Consider the following 17,599-nt stretch of genomic DNA (forward strand, 5'->3'; position numbering starts at 1 on the left):
AATGAAAAATGAAAAAAAACAATACAAAAAAAAGATGTAAAATAAAAAAGTACCTACATCTCCTTATCTCCTTAGCCACAAGACATTACAGACTTAATGATGACTGAGAAGGACACTTGTTAAACAACTTCCTGGTAAAGAGTCTACAGGAAACAGCTAGGCAGAGTTATGCTAGAGGAAGAGGCTGATACAGTCTAGGAACAAGCACTCATAGGAGCGTGAAATGGTCATGGAGCCCAGTGTGACTAAAATCTGTGTCATCAGCATGTGTGTAGTGGGTGTTGTACTCTCTGTTCAGTAGCTCAAAGCGGTCTGCTATTACTGGGTAGTAAAGATGGCCAGATAGCTGGAGTCTTCCACACAGAACATGAGTTTCCTTTAGAGCAAAGGATATTCAGGAAAATCCTTTGCAAGCCCCTTCATAGTTAGCAACATAGACACTCGGGTTCCACTGGACACTCTAGATCAATGGTTTTTTTTACAATTCTCTGACCCTTTAAATCTTTAAATAGCATGAACATTAGTTCCTCGCATTGTGGTGAGCCGTAAACATAACTGTTTCGTTGTTTCTTAACTTTAATTTTGCTACTTTTTTTAAAGTTTTATTTATTTATTATGTATACAGTATTCTGTATGCACATATCCCTGCAGGCCAGAAGAGGGCACCAGATCTCATTACAGATGGTTGTGAGCCACCATGTGGTTGCTGGGAATTGAACTCAGGATTTTTGGAAGAGCAAGCAGTGCTTTTAATCTCTGTGCCATCTCTCCAGTCCTAATTTTGCTACTGTTATGAATTGTAATTCAAATATTTGATGTGCAGTTTATCTGATATGCAAACGCCAATGGGGTGGTGACCCACACAGTTTGAGGACCACAGCTCTGAATGTAGGCAGAAATCTCCTCAAATCCTGGCAGTGATGGTGGGGCAGTGTGATTCTTATTTTTTATTATCAGACTGAATCAAACTAGTCACCTGGGAAGAGGGACCCTCAATGAGGAATTTTGAAGATCAGATTTTTCTTTGAACTTGTCTCTGTGGGATTTTATTAATTGTTAATTGAGATAAGACTCCCTAAAATGGGCAGAAGCATTTCATTGTCTGCAACCTGTGTAGTGTAAGTATGAAGAAGCTAGAGCATAAGCATAAGCAAACAGGTAGCATGAGTACATTTGTTTATCTCTGCTCTTGGCTGTGGATATGATATGATTAGCTGAGTTCCTATCCTGATTTTTCAAAAATGGAACTATTACCTGGAATTGTGGGCTATGATCAATTTTTCCCATTCTAAGTTGCTGTGCCTGATAATTCAGTGCAATAAAGATATTAAGAAAGCACTATATGACAGAGGGGTTTTCACAAGTCAGTGAGATGTGTGTTTCATGAAATGTTCAACAGCACCTTATCTGTCTCAGAAGAAGAGATCCTACTTCCTCCTGAACCCAACCTGTGTTTCCCTGTCAAAGTTTTACAAAGACCCAGAGACACCCAAAGACTCACAAACCACTTCACCCTGTCAATAAGTGTCCCCAGAAATTGTCTTGCCATAACAAGTACCATGCTAAATTCTTCTAATGTGTTATATACAACAAGCTTCACTTCAACGAATGTATTTTTCCTTGAATTTCCTGACCATTGGAATTTTCAGATATGGGGAACTGGGTCTGAATTCACTGCCTTGACAATGAATTTCAATCTTATGCTATGTCCTTCCTTGGAGGTCAGAAGAGGCTCCTAAAAGCTGAGAGCAATGTAGCACCATAAATTCCAGGTATGTGGGCGTGTAAGTAATGACTGGCAATGTGTCCACTAGTTTATCTTATGTTGGAGATTCACTCCAGGGCTGATGTACGTAGATCCCTGGGAAAACTTGTTGGTATCACTCTAACTTCTGTGCCTCTTCAACAAGGTTTCTGTAAACGGATCTTTGACCAATTTCCTCCTTTGAAAGTAAATAGACTTTATCAGATGTGAAAAGTCACTTTGATTTTTTTTTCTTCTCTCCTAGGACATGAAACAGGCCCTTTTGAGCTACATGAAAGGTTATCCAAGGAGAATAAGGTCTGAAATAGCCACAGGTAAAGCTTTAGAATGCAGTTCTGAGGAACAGAGTGCAAAACAAGAACAAGACAGCAGGCACACCCAGGAAAATCTTGGTTATGTCTTTGGCAGTTTAGCCTCTCTGCATGTCAGTTTCTTCTACCTGGAGAAAGATGGGTTGGGATACACCATGGAGATTGGGGCTGTCACAAGGAATGACTTACAAAATCACTTCCTTCATAAGTGGGACTTTGTTTTTTTTTCTTGTTTCTTTTTGTGTGTGGGGTTATAAGCTAGCATTTATATAACCTAAGCTGCAAATCTGTTTCTGGAGAACATCTCTTTCTGGAAACAAAGGAATCAGATATTAAACTTACAAAACTGCTAAAAATTATGCTTTAGAGCAGAGAATCACTTAAATTGGTTGAAAAAAATTGACACTTCTCTTCATGACCATTAGCAAATATTGTGCGTGGCTCCTGTCCTTTGCCATTTGGAAAGACTCACCAGCTAGCTATTCTTTATTGATTAGCCACTTTCAGATGCTAAAAGTAAAGAAGATGGAGAGGGAAGGTAGAAATCAACGTGTTTGATCCTAAATATAGAGTTGTGTTTGCCTGTTCCAATCTCAGAATTCTAATCCTTATCTGGCTAATCTAATAACAAATAAATGCCAGCTGTGCCCAATGTTGTATTTTAATAAAAGCACGTAAACGATTTTGGTGACTTACTATAACTCATGTAGTATGTATTGAGTCCAGCTACTAATATTTTCTTCTCTGTCTTGCTATTCTTATTTGGAACATGTGTTTGTTTGAGTGGAAGTGAACCACCCCAATTTAAATGGGAGAAAAATTTTTAAATAAACTGCTGTAACAATATGTTTGGGAGTTGTAAAAGTTTTTCCACTGAAAAAAAATCAAAGTTTAAGAGGATCCTGTTACATGCTGGGGGCAGACATCACAGTAAGCAAAGCTTGCAAAAACTGATTTTTTTCATTTAGCACTTTGATGTAAGAAGCACTTCATTTTCTTTAATTTTATAATTAATTTAATTTTACGTATCAGCCATTTATTCCCCTGTCCTCCCTACTACCGGTCCCCCCCTTCGCTCTCCCCCTAATCCACCCCCCATTCCCATCTGCTCCAGTGCAAGGACTCCCCTGGGGATTCAGCTCAGCCTGGTAGATTCAGTGGAGGCAGGTCCAGTCCCCTCCTCCCTTCACCCAGGCTGAGCAAAGAGTCCAAGCATAGGCTCTGGGCTCCAAAAAAACCAGCTCATGCATTAAGGACAGGTTCTGGTCCCACTGCCTCGGGGCCTCCTAAATAGTTCAAGCTAATCAACTGTCTCACTTATCCAGAGGGCAAGATCCAGTTGGGGGCTCCTCAGCTATTGGTTCATAGTTCATGTCTTTCCCCTAGTTTGGCTATTTGACCCTGTGCTTTTTCCAGTGATGGTCTCAATATCTCTTGCTCATACAATCCCTCTTCTCTCTCACTGATTGGACACCTGGAGCTCCACCTTAGGTCTGGCCATGGATGTCTGCATCCACTTCCATCAGTCATTGGAGGAGAGTTCTAGCATGACAGTTAGGGTGTTTAGCCATCTGATCACCAGAGAAGGTCAGTTCGGGCTTTCTCTTGACCATTGCCAGCAGTCTATTGTGGAGGTATCTTTGTTGATTTCTGGGGACTTCTCTAGCACTTTTTTTCTTCCTATTCCCATGGGGTCTTCATTTATCTTGGTCTCTTTTTCCTTGTTCTCCCTCTCTGTTCCTGATGCAGCTGGGACCTCCTGCTCCCCTAAGCTTTCTTTCTCCCGACACTTGCCCTTCATTAACTCCCCTCACGTCCAGTTTGCTCATGTAGACCTCATCCATTTCTCTGTTGTTGGGTGATCCCTGTGTCTTTCTTAGGGTCCTGTTTTCTAGGTAGCCTCCCTGGAGTTGTGAGTAGCACTCTAGTCATCTTTTGTTTTACATCTGTTATCCTTCTATGAGTGGATACATACCATATTTGTCTTTCGGAGTATGGGTTACCTCACTCAGGATGATTTTTTTTCTAAATCCATGCATTTGCCTGCAAACCTCATGATGTCATTGTTTTTCTCTGTTGAGTAGTACTCCATTGTGTATATGTATCACATTTTATTTATCCATTCTTCAGTTGAAGGGCATCTAGGTTGTTTCCAGGTTCTGGCTATTACAAATAATACTGCTATGAACATAGCTGAGCATGTGCCCCTGTGGTATGACTGAGCATTCCTTGGGTATATGCCCAAGAGTGGAATAGCTGTGTTTGGGAGAGATTGAGTCCCAATTTTCTAAGAAATCACCATATTCATTTCTAAAGTGGAAAAGTACAAGCTTGCATTCCCACCAACAATGTAGGAGTGTTTCCCTTGCTCCACATCCTCTCCAGTGTTTTTGATCTTAGCCATTCTGATGGGTGTAATGTGGTATCTCACAGTCTTTTGATTTGCATTTCCCTGCTGATTAGGGAGGTTGAGCAATTCCTTAAATACCTTTCAGCCATTTGAGCTTCCTCTGTTGAGAATTCTCTGTTTAGCTCTATAGCCCATTTCTTAATTGGACTGTTGGGCATTTTGATGTCTAATTTATTGAGTTCTTTATATATTCTGGATATCAGCCCTCTGTCAGATGTGGGGTTGGTGAAGATCTTTTCCCATTTTGTAGGCTGTCACTTTGTCTTGTTGACTGTGTCCTTTTCTCTACAAAAGCTTCTCTGGTATAAGAGGTCCCATTGATTGATTGTTTCTCTCAGTGACTATGATACTGGTGTTATATTTAGGAAGTGATCTCCTATGCCAGTGTGTTTAAGACTACTTCCTACTTTCTCTTCTATCAGGTTCAGAGTAACTGGATTTATGTTGAGTTACAAATATATATATATATATATATAAATTTTGATATAAAATTCATACTTTAAGGAAAGTTTAAAGAATCAAAATAGCATCAAAGCATTATGAGAACAGTGGCAATAGAATCGTCTCTTAATTTTGGCTTTCTTCTGCCCCATATCAGTTGATTCTTCTGACATGATACAGAGATTATGCATTTTCTTTTTAACAACATGCTTGGCTTTAAAGAAGGAGAGAGTCATTATCCAACTCCAAAGCCAGCTTTAATTTTTAATTGATCTGGGACTATATAAACAGCATTTGTGATAACTGTTTGTAGAGAAGAACAAAAACAAACATTTAGGAAGACTTATGAATTTTATGTGTGATGTAATAGGCCAAATTACTTTAAATTGGATGTTCATGTTGGTTGAGGAACTATCACCTCTTCTAATTAAGAGGTCTGTCTTGTTCAAATAGAACTTTTATCAATTTTTTTTCTGGAGCTGAGGATCAAACCCAGGGCCTTATGCATACTAGGCAAGCACTCTACTACTGAGCTAAATCCCCAAGCCCATAATTTTTTTTATTGGTTTTTTTTAAGACAGGGTTTCTCTGTGTAGCTTTGTGCCTTTCCTGGATCTCGCTCTGTAGACCTGGCTGGCCTTGAACTCACAAAGATTAGCCTGGCTCTGCCTCCCGAGTGCTTGGATTAAAGGCATGCGCCGCCACCACCGCCCGGCTCTTTATCAATTTTGATGGTATTTATAGCTTACCTTCTCTGATAGAAACAAAAGCAAAACCTCATCCCCAACGTAACATATATCCTGGTTTCCATTCTTAGGTCAGCACATCCTTAAAATATACAGGCTAATTTAACTCTGTAGTTTTTTTTCTATTATCCAATGTCTCTCCACAGCTATTGTTCCTTTCTCATTAGCATTGAGAAAGTACAAAGTTAATAAAGCATTATGTAATCTATTTCTGGGGGATTTTGTTGCTCCTTTTTGTTTATTTAGCATACCCTTTAGAGTTCAATTTGATGTTTCTCTGACTGTTTCTCCTATAGCATTGCGTGGTATACCTGTAATATGTTTTATACTGTAATAAGCAAAAAACTTTTTATTTTACCAGAGACATAGGCTAGATATTGTTAGGTTTAACATATATAGGCGTACCCATGATGGCCAAAACTTCTAGCAATTTCTGGATTACAGAATCAATCTTTTTGAAACTCAGAGCAGTTGCTCATGGAAATCCTGAGTAGGTATCAATGGTGTGGTGCACATGTTTCAATTTTCCAAGTTCTACAAAATGAAATGCATCCATCTGCCAGATTTCATTCCTCTGAGTGCCCTTTGGGTTACATCCTTTGGGTAGCGGAGTCTGATTGTAAAATGAACAACTAGGATATTTCCATATAATTTCCTTAGCTTGTTTCCAGGTTATGGAAAAATCCTTTTTTAAAACCTCACAATTGACATGATTTTTTATGAAACTCTGAGGCCTCCTGTACATTTCTTATAAATAATTGATCAATCTCCTCATTTTCTTGTGCTAAACGGCCTGACAGACACATATGGTATTGGATTTGAGTTATATATAAGGGATACTTCCTGTTTCTGATTATGTCTTGTAAATGAATAAATAACAAAGTTAATTCTGACTCATCAGGGATAAATTCTGCAGTTTCAATATGTAGGACCACTTTTTTTGCATACTGAGATTCAGTAACTATGTCGAGAGTTTCTGAAGAGAGTAAGTGATAAGGCAGGGTGCCTAGAGGAGCTAACTCTCTCTTTTGGCACAGGATTTCATAGAGCTAAGATGTAGTAGCTTGCTCTCTGCCTCTCTAATCTTCTAGCTTTTACCCCAATATCTGTCTTGTGGTTTTTTATTAATAAGACCTTTTAAGATCTGTGCTGCAGGGAAGTGGCTTAACTGCTCCTTGAACCCAAAGAACCTTCAGATAAAGAAGTCTGTAACAATGTGGTATGCTTTGCAGATGCTCTCTTGTCTATTGCTCAGCTGTATATAAGCACTGGGTAGAATAAACTGGATACAACAGTATTCAGTGATAGTCCTCCCAAATCTATCCTATGTCTTTTCCTTTCTTGTATGTCTCTGTTTTTTTCTATTTGTCTCTTCTTAATCCACACTCCCCTATTCAGGTATTGTTTGACAGGTTGGATGGTCCTGACAAGGGTCTGAGAAATATAAACTTCTGATGACATAAAGGCTTGCATTATATGGGTCTAAAACTTCCAAATAAGGTCATACATTTTTATTTCTGTTCCTAGTTTATATCTGTTTCCACAGGTTTGCACTTTGGTGACAGACCCATCCAAGCATCAATTGTTAATGACAACCTGCTCCATGTGACTATGAGCTCTGAACTTCATGAAAGCTGATATAAACTAATCCAACTGATGCAAAGGCTGTTTCTTCAGCTGGTCAATGAACCAGAGTTCTCTAAATTGCCTCCTTATCTTTGACTAACATTCTAGCCTTCCAAGGCCCTGACAATGTCAGGGACAAGGACAGAATCTCTAAGGACAGGCAACTAGATCATCTTACAGTCAGGTTGCCTAGCAACAGGACATCGAGGCAGAGCCCTTGACCCTTTCACCCTGTAAACATCCTATACAAACATCCTGTTAGTCTGCCTCACCTTATGCAAATAACAGCTTCTTGCTCCCCCCACCCTGCAGGAACTATATAAACCCTCTTGGAGAAAAATAAAGTGGCACCTTGATCAGAATCTAGACTTGGTGCATTTCTTTTGTATCTTCTGTCCCTATCATTCCGTCCTTAGGGTGGTCGAGAACCCATTGAAGCCCTGCAGACAGGGCAATGAGTGAAATTGTATGAACTAACTACAAAGAAGAAATAAGATAGACAAGCTATTGGCTAACAACTTTAATCCCAACACTCTAAAGCCAGGTGCAGGTATATCTGCCTCTGAGTTGAATGCAAGAATAGTCTATGTAATCAGGTCCCAGACAGATAGAACCTAGATAAGCAATAGTCCTTGTGGTAAGATGGAAGATGGTTCTGCTAATGGTGCTGCAGCCTTTGTGGCCCAAGGCCGCCCGACCTCTTTCCTAACACCTTTCCCGTCAGCGCAGTTGGTTGAACTTTCAGAAATTTTAAAGGTTTTTCAGAATTATTCTGATCAACCTATTAATATCTATACAGATAGTGTCTATATTGCCTTTTCCATCCCCTTGTCAGAAACTTCTCCAGCCATAAGGCCTACCTCCAACACCACCCCACTTTTCTCCCAGATTCAACAGCTTATCCTGACTTGCCAACACCCAATTTTACAGGCCATATTAGAGCCCATAGTGATCTTCCTGGACCGTTAACTGATGGCAATGCACAGGCCGATGCTGCCACCAGGCTGACTTTCCCTCTCATGGTCGGCTCAGTCTTACAGGCACAAACTGCCCATAAGATCCACTATTTAAATTCCCAGGCCCTCTGACTTTTTTAAGATCTCTAAACAACAGGCCGGAGAAATTGTCAAACAACGTCCCTCTTGTGTTGTTTCTCACCCTGCCCCACACTTGGGAGTCAACCCTCAAGGCCTCCTTCCCAACCAAATGTGGCAGACAGATGTTACTCATTGCCCCATGTCTCTATAGATACCATTAGTGGCTTTATCTTCACCTCTCCTCATGCTGGGGAAGCCACACAAGGATGTTTTTTCTCACCTGATTCTTGCCTTTTCTGCCTTGGGAAAACCAGCTAAGATAAAGACAGACAATGGTCCTGCTTATACCAACACAGACTTCAAAACATTTTGTGATAGTCTACAAATTATTCATACCACAGGGATACCTTACAATTCCCAGGGACAGGGCATAATAAAACGAGCCCACCAGAACCTAAAGACCTGGTTGGCTCTCTTCAAGTCTACTAACCTTCATTTTACCTCCCCCAGAGATCAATTGAGCCATGCTCTGTTTGTTCTCAGCTTCCTCACCTTAGATGCTGCATGGCACTCTGCTGCTGACAGGCACTGGCACTCTTCTCCAGATGCCACCCGGCCACTAGCCATGTGGCGAGATCCCCTCATGGGGCTTTGGAAGGGCCCCGACCTGGTCCTTATTTGGGGACGAGATTCGGCCTGCATTCTTGACCAGATACACTCTGCTCCCAGATGGTTACCAGAACGCTTGGTTAGAGCTGTAAATATACCTGATCTGCCCAGGAGAGATAGCCCCTCTCCTGAGGAAACTAATTCTGTTTCAAATGCTGTCCCTCAGGCAAGCCCTCCTGGCTGTTGTCCTCGCCCACAGCAATGCCCACCAGCCCTTTAGCCCTGTTATCACTCTGCTCAGAGTTCCTGTCAGGGGACAGTGGGAACTTTACAGCAAACTGTGTTTGAGACCTTTCACACAGTATACAAGTCCCATAGCCAATCATGTTCTGGGCTGAGCAGGGACATTGCTTGTCACAAATCCAGTCTGACAGCAGGGGTCATGTTTCCAAGGGCAGTGCTGAATTTTCATCCAAGGTGTCAGAAAGCCTTGTCGGACCTGCTGGCCTTGGTGTCACAGGTGGTCACAGCCATGTTGGGCCAGCTTGACACAGCCTGTGGCTGGTAGGTAGCACAGCAAACAGGGTAGCACCAGAGATGCCACTCAGGGCACTTAGATCCCTTCCACCTAGACTAACCTATTATTCCTCAGATCAATTCCTAGATCTCTAGGAAGAGAAGCCACGCTGAAATGACTACCTTGACAGGAGCCTGTTACTGCTATCACCTTAGCAGTCCTTCTGGGGGTTGGAGCAATGGGAACAGGCACAGGAATTGCCTCTCTGGTCCTGTCCAACCAACATTACTCTGAACTTCGACTGTCCATAGACAAGGATATTGCCCAATTTTAACAGAGATTTTCTGCCCTCGAGTCATCCATTTCCTCCCTAGCTGAGGTAGTTTTACAGAGCAGGAGAGGCCTGGATCTCCTCTTTCTACAACAAGGTGGCCTTTGTACTGGGCTCAAAGAAGAATGTTGCTTCTTTACAGACCACCCAGGGGTAGTCAGGAACAGTATGGTAGGTTAGAAAAGGACTAGAAAAAGAAAAAAAAGAAAAGGAGAACAAGAGCTTGGATGGTTCCAGAATTGTTTTTCCAACTCCCCTTGGCTAATGACCCTTCTTTCCCCCCTTCTAGGACCTGTTGTAGGCCTGCTCCTGGTCCTTACCTTTGGGCCATGGGCACTTTCCTGGCTCACTCGGTTCATCCAAAGCCAAATAACAGACCTGTGGCCCAGGCAGTTCCAGGTTCATTACCACTGCTTTGATATGCAGGACCCCAGGTGTCGCGTCTAACTCGACCAGCAAGAAAGACTCGACGCAGAGCTCTTCTTCAAGCTGTTTTATTCAGGACCCTTAATCTGTTTCTTTGTTCTTCTACCCCTGGGGAGAGCCCGCCCCAGCCTTATATAGGTCTCAGTCCACCAGCCCCCATGCGCCACATGGGATTCCTGGATAGGTACACGTATGCCTTAGCAAGCCAAAATCTGAAACCAAGCCAAATAAAATGCTGCTTGAAACAAAGAGTGCTCGCCACTGGGAGGGCGGGGGGGCGGGAGCCAGTTCCATCTTAAGAGTGCAGCTTCCTGCAGCTCTCTACACCCAGGGTTGAAATTTCCCCTGAGGAGAGATTTCCCACACAGACCCCTTCACTCGGGGAAGGCTGTGCCTGTGTGTGGGAAAAAGGGTCACTCAAGGTATGATTGGAGTGCAGCTGGGACTGCACAGGCTGGGGACCATGGTACACCAAAATCCCGAGAGCCTGGATTATGTGCCTTTTTGCATAGTGGCTGTGCAGTAGCAACCTTGTGCTTACCCATTTCCACTCCCTCAAAAAACTGCATGGTCCATTGATTAGTGCACTATGGAGACGCCTGTGATGCTTGAGTCTGGAGAGACATTCCCTCCTGGAGCCTTTTTTCTCAACCTTTAGAGGGACAGGGCCTCTGTAATCCTCCATGCAAAGCATCTTTCAGAGCCCTCCTTTTAGACCATTCAAACCTGGTTTATGTTGGCCCTTAGATTTATTACTAAAATAGGAGATGTCAGGGACAAGGACAGAATTTCTAAGGACAGGCAACTAGATCATTTTACAGTCAGGTTGCCTAGCAACAGGACATTGAGGCAGAGTACTTGACCCTTTCACCCTGAAAACATCTTATACAAACATCCTGTTAGCTTGCCCCACCTTATGCAAATAACAGCTTCTTGCTCCCTCCACCCTGCAGGAACTATATAAACCCTCTTGGAGAAAAATAAAGTGGTACCTTGATCAGAATCTAGACTTGGTGTATTTTCTTTGTATCTCCTGTCCCTATCATTCCGTCCTTAGGGTGGTCGAGAACCCGTTGATGCCCTGCAGGAGGGGCAATGAGAGAAATTGTATGAACTAACTACAAAGAAGAAATAAGATAGACAAGCCATTGGATAACGACTTTAATCACAACACTGCAAAGCAGGTACATCTGCCTCTGAGTAGAATCCCAGAATAGTCTATGTAATCAGATCCAAGACAGATAGAACCTAGATGAGCAATTGTCCTTGTGGTAAGATGGAAGAGTAACAGTGGGTATATGCACAAAAGTGGTATAACTGGATCTTGAGGTAGCTTGATTCCCAATTATCTGAGGATATCATATTGATTTCCACAGTGCCTGTATAAATTTGAACCTGTGACAGCAATGAATTCCCTTGCTCCATATCCTTTCTAACATTTGCTGTCACTTGTGTTATTGATCTTAGCCATTCTTACAAGTGTAAGATGAAAGTTCAGAGTCCTTTCAATATGCATTTGCCTGATGGCTAAGAATTTTGAACATTTTTTCAAGTGTTTCTCAGCCACTTTAGATTCTTCTAATGAGAATTCTATTTAGAGGTATACCCCATTATAATTGCATTATTTGGTTTGTTGTTTAGTTTCTAGAGTTCTTTATTATCTTTTGTGAGAAAACCTAGAAGCACATAGACAAACATGTTGTACTCACTGATACATGAAAATTAGCTGTTAAGTAAAGTACACTCACAATAAACATAGTTAATCACAGTACAATCCACAGATGCATAGAGGCTAAGTAAGAAGAGCAGCTCTAGGGTATATGCATGAATCTCACTGGGAGAAGTACATAGAATAGATTTTGTGGGTGCACTGGAGGCATTTGAAGATGGCAACAGGATTGGTCAGGTGAGTAAGGAAGGGACAGTGGAGAAGACAGGGAGAAATAACTGGATTAGGGGAGATTTTAGCAGGAGACATGGACACAGTGCAATGCAAACTTCATGAACCTAATAGGGTGACCCTAGTGAGGAGTCCTAGTTATCAAAAATTCAGAAGCTGGCTGGGTAATGATAGCACATACCTTTAATCCCAGTAGTCAGAAAGCAGAGGCAGGCAGATCTCTGTGAGTTTGAGGCCAGCTTTCTCTAAAAAGTGAGTTCTAAGACAGGCTCCAAAAGCTACACAGAGAAAAAACAAACAAACAAACAAAAAGAATACAGAGGCTGAACCAACCATCTTCTGTAACCACACAACACTCCCAGTGGTAGGATTGGGACACCAAGCTAGACACAAAACACTCAGCTAACACATGTCCTGCCTGAAAGATATGCTGGAGCAATGGTGGCTCAGAGTGTCTAACCAATGAATGACTAGTCTAAATTGATGCCCAAGCTATGAAAGGAGGCTCATGCCTTACAAAGCCTAGATGGATAAGAGCTGCAATAGGATGGTCCAGAAAACTAGGAAAGGACCAAGTAAAACCGACCAAGGAAAATACAATGAGATGATGTATAACTATATTCTGTTATAATCAAAGATTTGTGCCTAGCCTAATTGTCATCAGAGAGGCTTCTTTCAGTAGATGATGGGAGCACATGCAGAGATCCCTATCCAAACATGAGGATGAGCTCTAAGAATCCTATGGAAGGAGGGAATGAATATTGTAGGATACAGAAGGGTTGTGGAAACAAGGAGATATTGGCCCATAGAATCAACAAAGCAGGGTGCATAGGGGTTCAGAGAAATTGAAGTGGCAATCATGAAGCCTGTATGGTTCTGTGCCAGGTCATCTGCATATATTCTATAGTTGTTTACCTTGGTGTGTTTGTGGGACTACTAAATGTAGGAGTCCTGGTGTCTGGCTCTTTTGCTTGCTCTTGGGACCCCTTTCCTCCTATTGGGTTACCTTGTCCAGCCTTGATATGAGGGTTTGTTCCTAGCCTTATTGAACCTTGTTATGATGTGTTTGGTTGATATCCCTGAGAGGCCTACTATTTTCTGAAGGAAAACAGAGTATCAGTGGATTTGGAGGAATGAGGATTTCAGGGTGGTGACTAGAAGGAGTGGAGAAAGGGGAAGGAAGCTGCAAGTTAGGATGTATTGTATGAGAGAAGAATAAATACCAAGAGAAAAAGAAAAAGGGAAATGCATTAAATCTTAGTACAATGATCCTCATAGAGTGTAACAGCCCCAAACAGCTCAAATGTTCATTTTTTTTGACACTCAAGATAATCTCTTGCCAATCACATCTTGTACAATTTAAGAGACAAGGATTTCCAACAAATAATGCCACAGTATATATTCCCATTCAGAAAAAAAAGGAATGTGACTGTGTTCCTGGAACCAACAAAAGCAGACATCCCCGGCTCATGTGCATATCACACCAGCCAGAAGATTAGGTAGCCAGGTCACCAGCCCATGAAACTTTCACCATCCACATATTTCCACACATACAATCCTCCACCAACCCTACAGCTGCACTCCCAAGTCCATATCTCCAACCCCAAATTGGATGGATATCCTCTGCTCAAAGGCAAGCCACATCAGTCAGAAGAACAGATGGGCAACCTGAGGTAAAGATGCTCTGTTGGTCCAGAGGCCATGCCAGCCACCAGAAATCCAAAAAGCTGCTCACTTTTGGACATCCTGCAGTCTTTCAATAATCCCCTAACAATATTCTCTATCCCACTTCTCTCTTCATCTCTGTGTTGTTGCCTCCAACTTGGGTTGAATTCTTTCTCTAACAAAGGACACAAAATCTGCCAGATGTCTATGTAGGTCACCTGCCCATAGACTTCCCCTATTTTCTCAATGCCCCCTCAACCCCATCTCCAAACTTTCTCTTCTCCTCCCTTTGGTCATCCACAAACTTGGGCAGATACTCTCTGCTGGAACAAAGGTAACACCACAAGATTTCAAGGCCCCACTTGAGATGAGAACCCTTATTCAATCATAGACCACAAAGAAGAGAAGAACAATGACAGAATACAAACCAAGGAATAAAACACCCATCCAAAAAAGACAAACTGAGAAATCAGCACCTAGAGCCACAATCACCTCAAATCCAGATACCTGGACACCAGAATAAGAACATAACCAAGAAGAGCTGGAGCAATTTTTCACTACCAGATTCCTGCTATCCTACTACAGCACACCCTGGACATTGCATCACAGGTAAAGGACAATTAAGACAAACATTATAAAGATGATGGGAGTTCTTAAAGAGGAAGTGAATTGAATCCCTTTATAGAAAGGATAAATGTAATATAGGAAAAAATTAACAAATCTGTTAAAGAAAGCCAAAGACAAAAAACAGTTTATGGTAATGAATGACCTCTTCAAGACCTGATAATGGAAACAGAAGCAATTAAAAAATGCAAACTGAAGAAATTCTAGAAATGAAAATCTAGGTATTCAAGCAGGAACTACAGAGTCAAGCTTCACTAAAGATTACAAAACATGGCATGAGAATTTCAGGCTTTAAAGATATGATAGAAAATATGGCTATATTGATGAAAGAAAATGTTATATCTAAAGATTTCCTGAAACATAAGATCCAGGAAATGTGGAACACTATTAAAAGACCAAACATTAGAATAATAAAAATAGAAGGAGGAAACTCTCAGCTCAAATCCCTAAAAGGATTATCAAACAAATTTTTTTAACTAAAAGGACAGAAGAGAACATAGCTCAGAAAATCTGCTAAGCAGAGCTCACATTGGCTCACAGAGACAGAAAATGCATTTACTACCTGCATGTGTCCACACCTGTTCCCCTGCATATGTGTTACCATTGTATAGCTTGGTGTTTTTGTCCAACTCCTAACAGTAGAAGTGGGTGGTGTGTCTCTGACTTCTTTGCCTGTTTTGACATTCTTTAACTCCTACTAGCTTGCTTCATCCTGCCTTGATAGGAGGGTTCCTCCCTACTCTTATTGTCACTTGTTATGCAGGGTTTGGTTGATAACCCTGGAAAGCTGTTCTGTTCTGAAAGGAAATGGAGGAAGTGTGGATGTGGTGAAGAGAACAATGGAGAGGATTGGAGAAATTGTGGTAGGGAAAACTGCAGTTGGGATGTATTGTATGCCAAAAGAATAAATAAAAATAAAAAAGAAAGATTGAAATGTGGACACAGTGTGGAAAGACAACAAATCCTGTAGCTCTGTTTCAGACAGGTGCAGCTTCATTCTCAAAGGGCTTACATAGCTCTAGCCATGAAATGTTTTTTTACATGTCTCTGGATCGGTACTTCTACTCCTTTTTGTATAAAAAAGGAGAGACAGAGACAAAGAGGCAGAGAGACACAGAGAAGAGAGAGAAACACAGAAAGAGAGAAGAGCTCCCCCAAAAAACTCACTGAACTGGAACTCACAATGTCCCCCAAACTGTAACAAGGCTCTGTATTAATTAAGTGTAACTCTCCCTCACAAAATGACACTTTCCCAAAGTTCTTATTACCTACCAATATCTGTGTTAAATCCATAATAAAAGTGCTGTGGGATGGTCTGTATGTCAAGTGTGTTGCTGATTGGTCAGTAAATAAATCACTGATTGGCCATTGGCTAGGCAGGAAGTATAGGCGGGACAAGGAAAAGAATTCTGGGAAGTGGAAGGCTGGGAAAGGGACACTGCTAGCCGCCATCAGGACAAGGAAGATGTAAGGTACCAGTAAGCCATGAGCCATGTGGCAAAGTAAAGATTAATAGAAATGGGCTAAATATAAGAGTAAGAGCTAGACAATAACAGGCCTGAGCTAACGACCAAGCAGTTTAAATAATGTAAGAATTTGTGTGTTTATTTTATAAGTGGGCTCTGGGACTGACGGGACTTGGTGGCAGGAGCTGGAGAGAAATTCTCCAGCCTGAGAGAGATTTGCCCTGACCGTGGGCCAGGCAAGGAAAACTCCAGCAACAAATGGCGTCCAACGTGGTGGCAAGAGTTTCCACCTAAAAACTTAGAAAAAAGATTCTAAAACGGAACTAAAAACAGCTTCCTAATTGTCTCTCTCAAATGAGCGGCAGCTGCCGGTTTGAGCTACTGGTGGGTTCCTAGCATGCGCTCTCGACCTGCAGTATGGTGGGAATGAGGCCTCTGCAAGTAGCACATTAAACTGTGTGGTGGATTTAGCCTTTGCTAGTACAAAACAAAAAAAGAGGTTTCTGGGCTACACGCTACTTTGGTAAAAGTGTAGACCCACTATTTCTGAGAGTTACGGCTCCCAGAGCTGGCGGAAAGCGGACTACCGCCATGTTGGGAAGCTGAAGTGGGCGGAACCAGCAGCCACAGCGCCAGTGCCGTTTCAGGCTTAGAAGGCTACAGTTTAAAGCAATAGGCTCAAGCTAATATAAAAAAATAAGCCACGTAAAGATGGCTACCACACAGAGAATCTGGATTATGTTCTCTTTGATATTCGTAACTGCAGAAAAACATTTGATTGTAAAAGCTGTTGAGTTATGCCAAAATGTATATTTTAAAGGTACCTTGACTTCAAAATTTGGATATAAGGATATGTTGCTTTGGAAAAGAGTCTCTGCTTTTGTTTCCACAGAAAGCCAGAGACTATGGATTTGTTCCAGATTAAGATACATCAGGTTTGACCAGCCAAGACCCCCTGAAAGGTCTCCAATGACACCATGGCCCAGATGACTCAACATCCAGAATGGTTTCAAGGCAACTGGCTCAGACGATACAGCCTCATGGACTACTCCATGATCCTAAAATTTTCTTTGTGTCCCCATAAGATACAGCGCCCCCCTCCAGCAGGAAGTAGTAAGAGAAGCTACGCCCAAATTCCCAAATATACCAAGCTGGCTTTAGAGATGGAATTGGCTCACTCCCCCTCTAAACCCAGACATATTGCTCAAAAAAAAATGGTTAAGAGATTCTTGTGTCCCAAATCAGAAGAGCCCTCTGGTGTGAGACAGAGAAAAACCAATATTTTTATTTAAAGCAGGTTGATTATAAATACAATCTCTTTCTAAAGAAAAAAAGGAGATAGTTTAGATATGATAGGATGAAAGGGTAGATTAATGAACCTACTTTTAAAGAGTAACAACTTGTTTAAAATGTTTTACATCGCTATAGATTTTAGTTTATTGATACAAGTTTAAACTTAATTTTGTTATACTGTATATATATTTCTATTCTTGTTTGAGGTATTATGTTTATGTAACTCATTTAAAATTATAATGGATAATTAAAAAATAGATTAATAGTTAGTCATCTATGATAATCATATTTGTAGCCATGTTAGTTAAGTCTTCTAGGTATACATAGTTATATTTCAGATAGATAGGTAGTCTTCAAACACTTCAAAGACCTACAGAATATGGCATTTAAAATGTTTTAAAAATTTAGACTTTCTGGACAGTGAGACATGTC

The 17,599-nt window shown here is 41.4% G+C and overlaps 1 long non-coding RNA gene across 1 annotated transcript in view; it reads left to right on the top strand.

The window, feature by feature from the left end:
- Positions 1-1,384: 1,384 nt before the first annotated feature.
- The window catches only part of LOC131901097 (uncharacterized), a 221,345-nt gene continuing 205,130 nt past the window's right edge, over positions 1,385-17,599 (top strand). The window contains exons 1-2 of the long non-coding RNA XR_009376356.1: positions 1,385-1,772; positions 2,010-2,062. This is a non-coding gene — a long non-coding RNA (uncharacterized LOC131901097). The remainder of the gene's footprint in view (positions 1,773-2,009; positions 2,063-17,599) is intronic.

Source organism: Peromyscus eremicus, unplaced genomic scaffold (genome assembly GCF_949786415.1).
Source record: "Peromyscus eremicus unplaced genomic scaffold, PerEre_H2_v1 PerEre#2#chrX_unloc_2, whole genome shotgun sequence".
NCBI classification, from domain to species: domain Eukaryota; kingdom Metazoa; phylum Chordata; class Mammalia; order Rodentia; family Cricetidae; genus Peromyscus; species Peromyscus eremicus.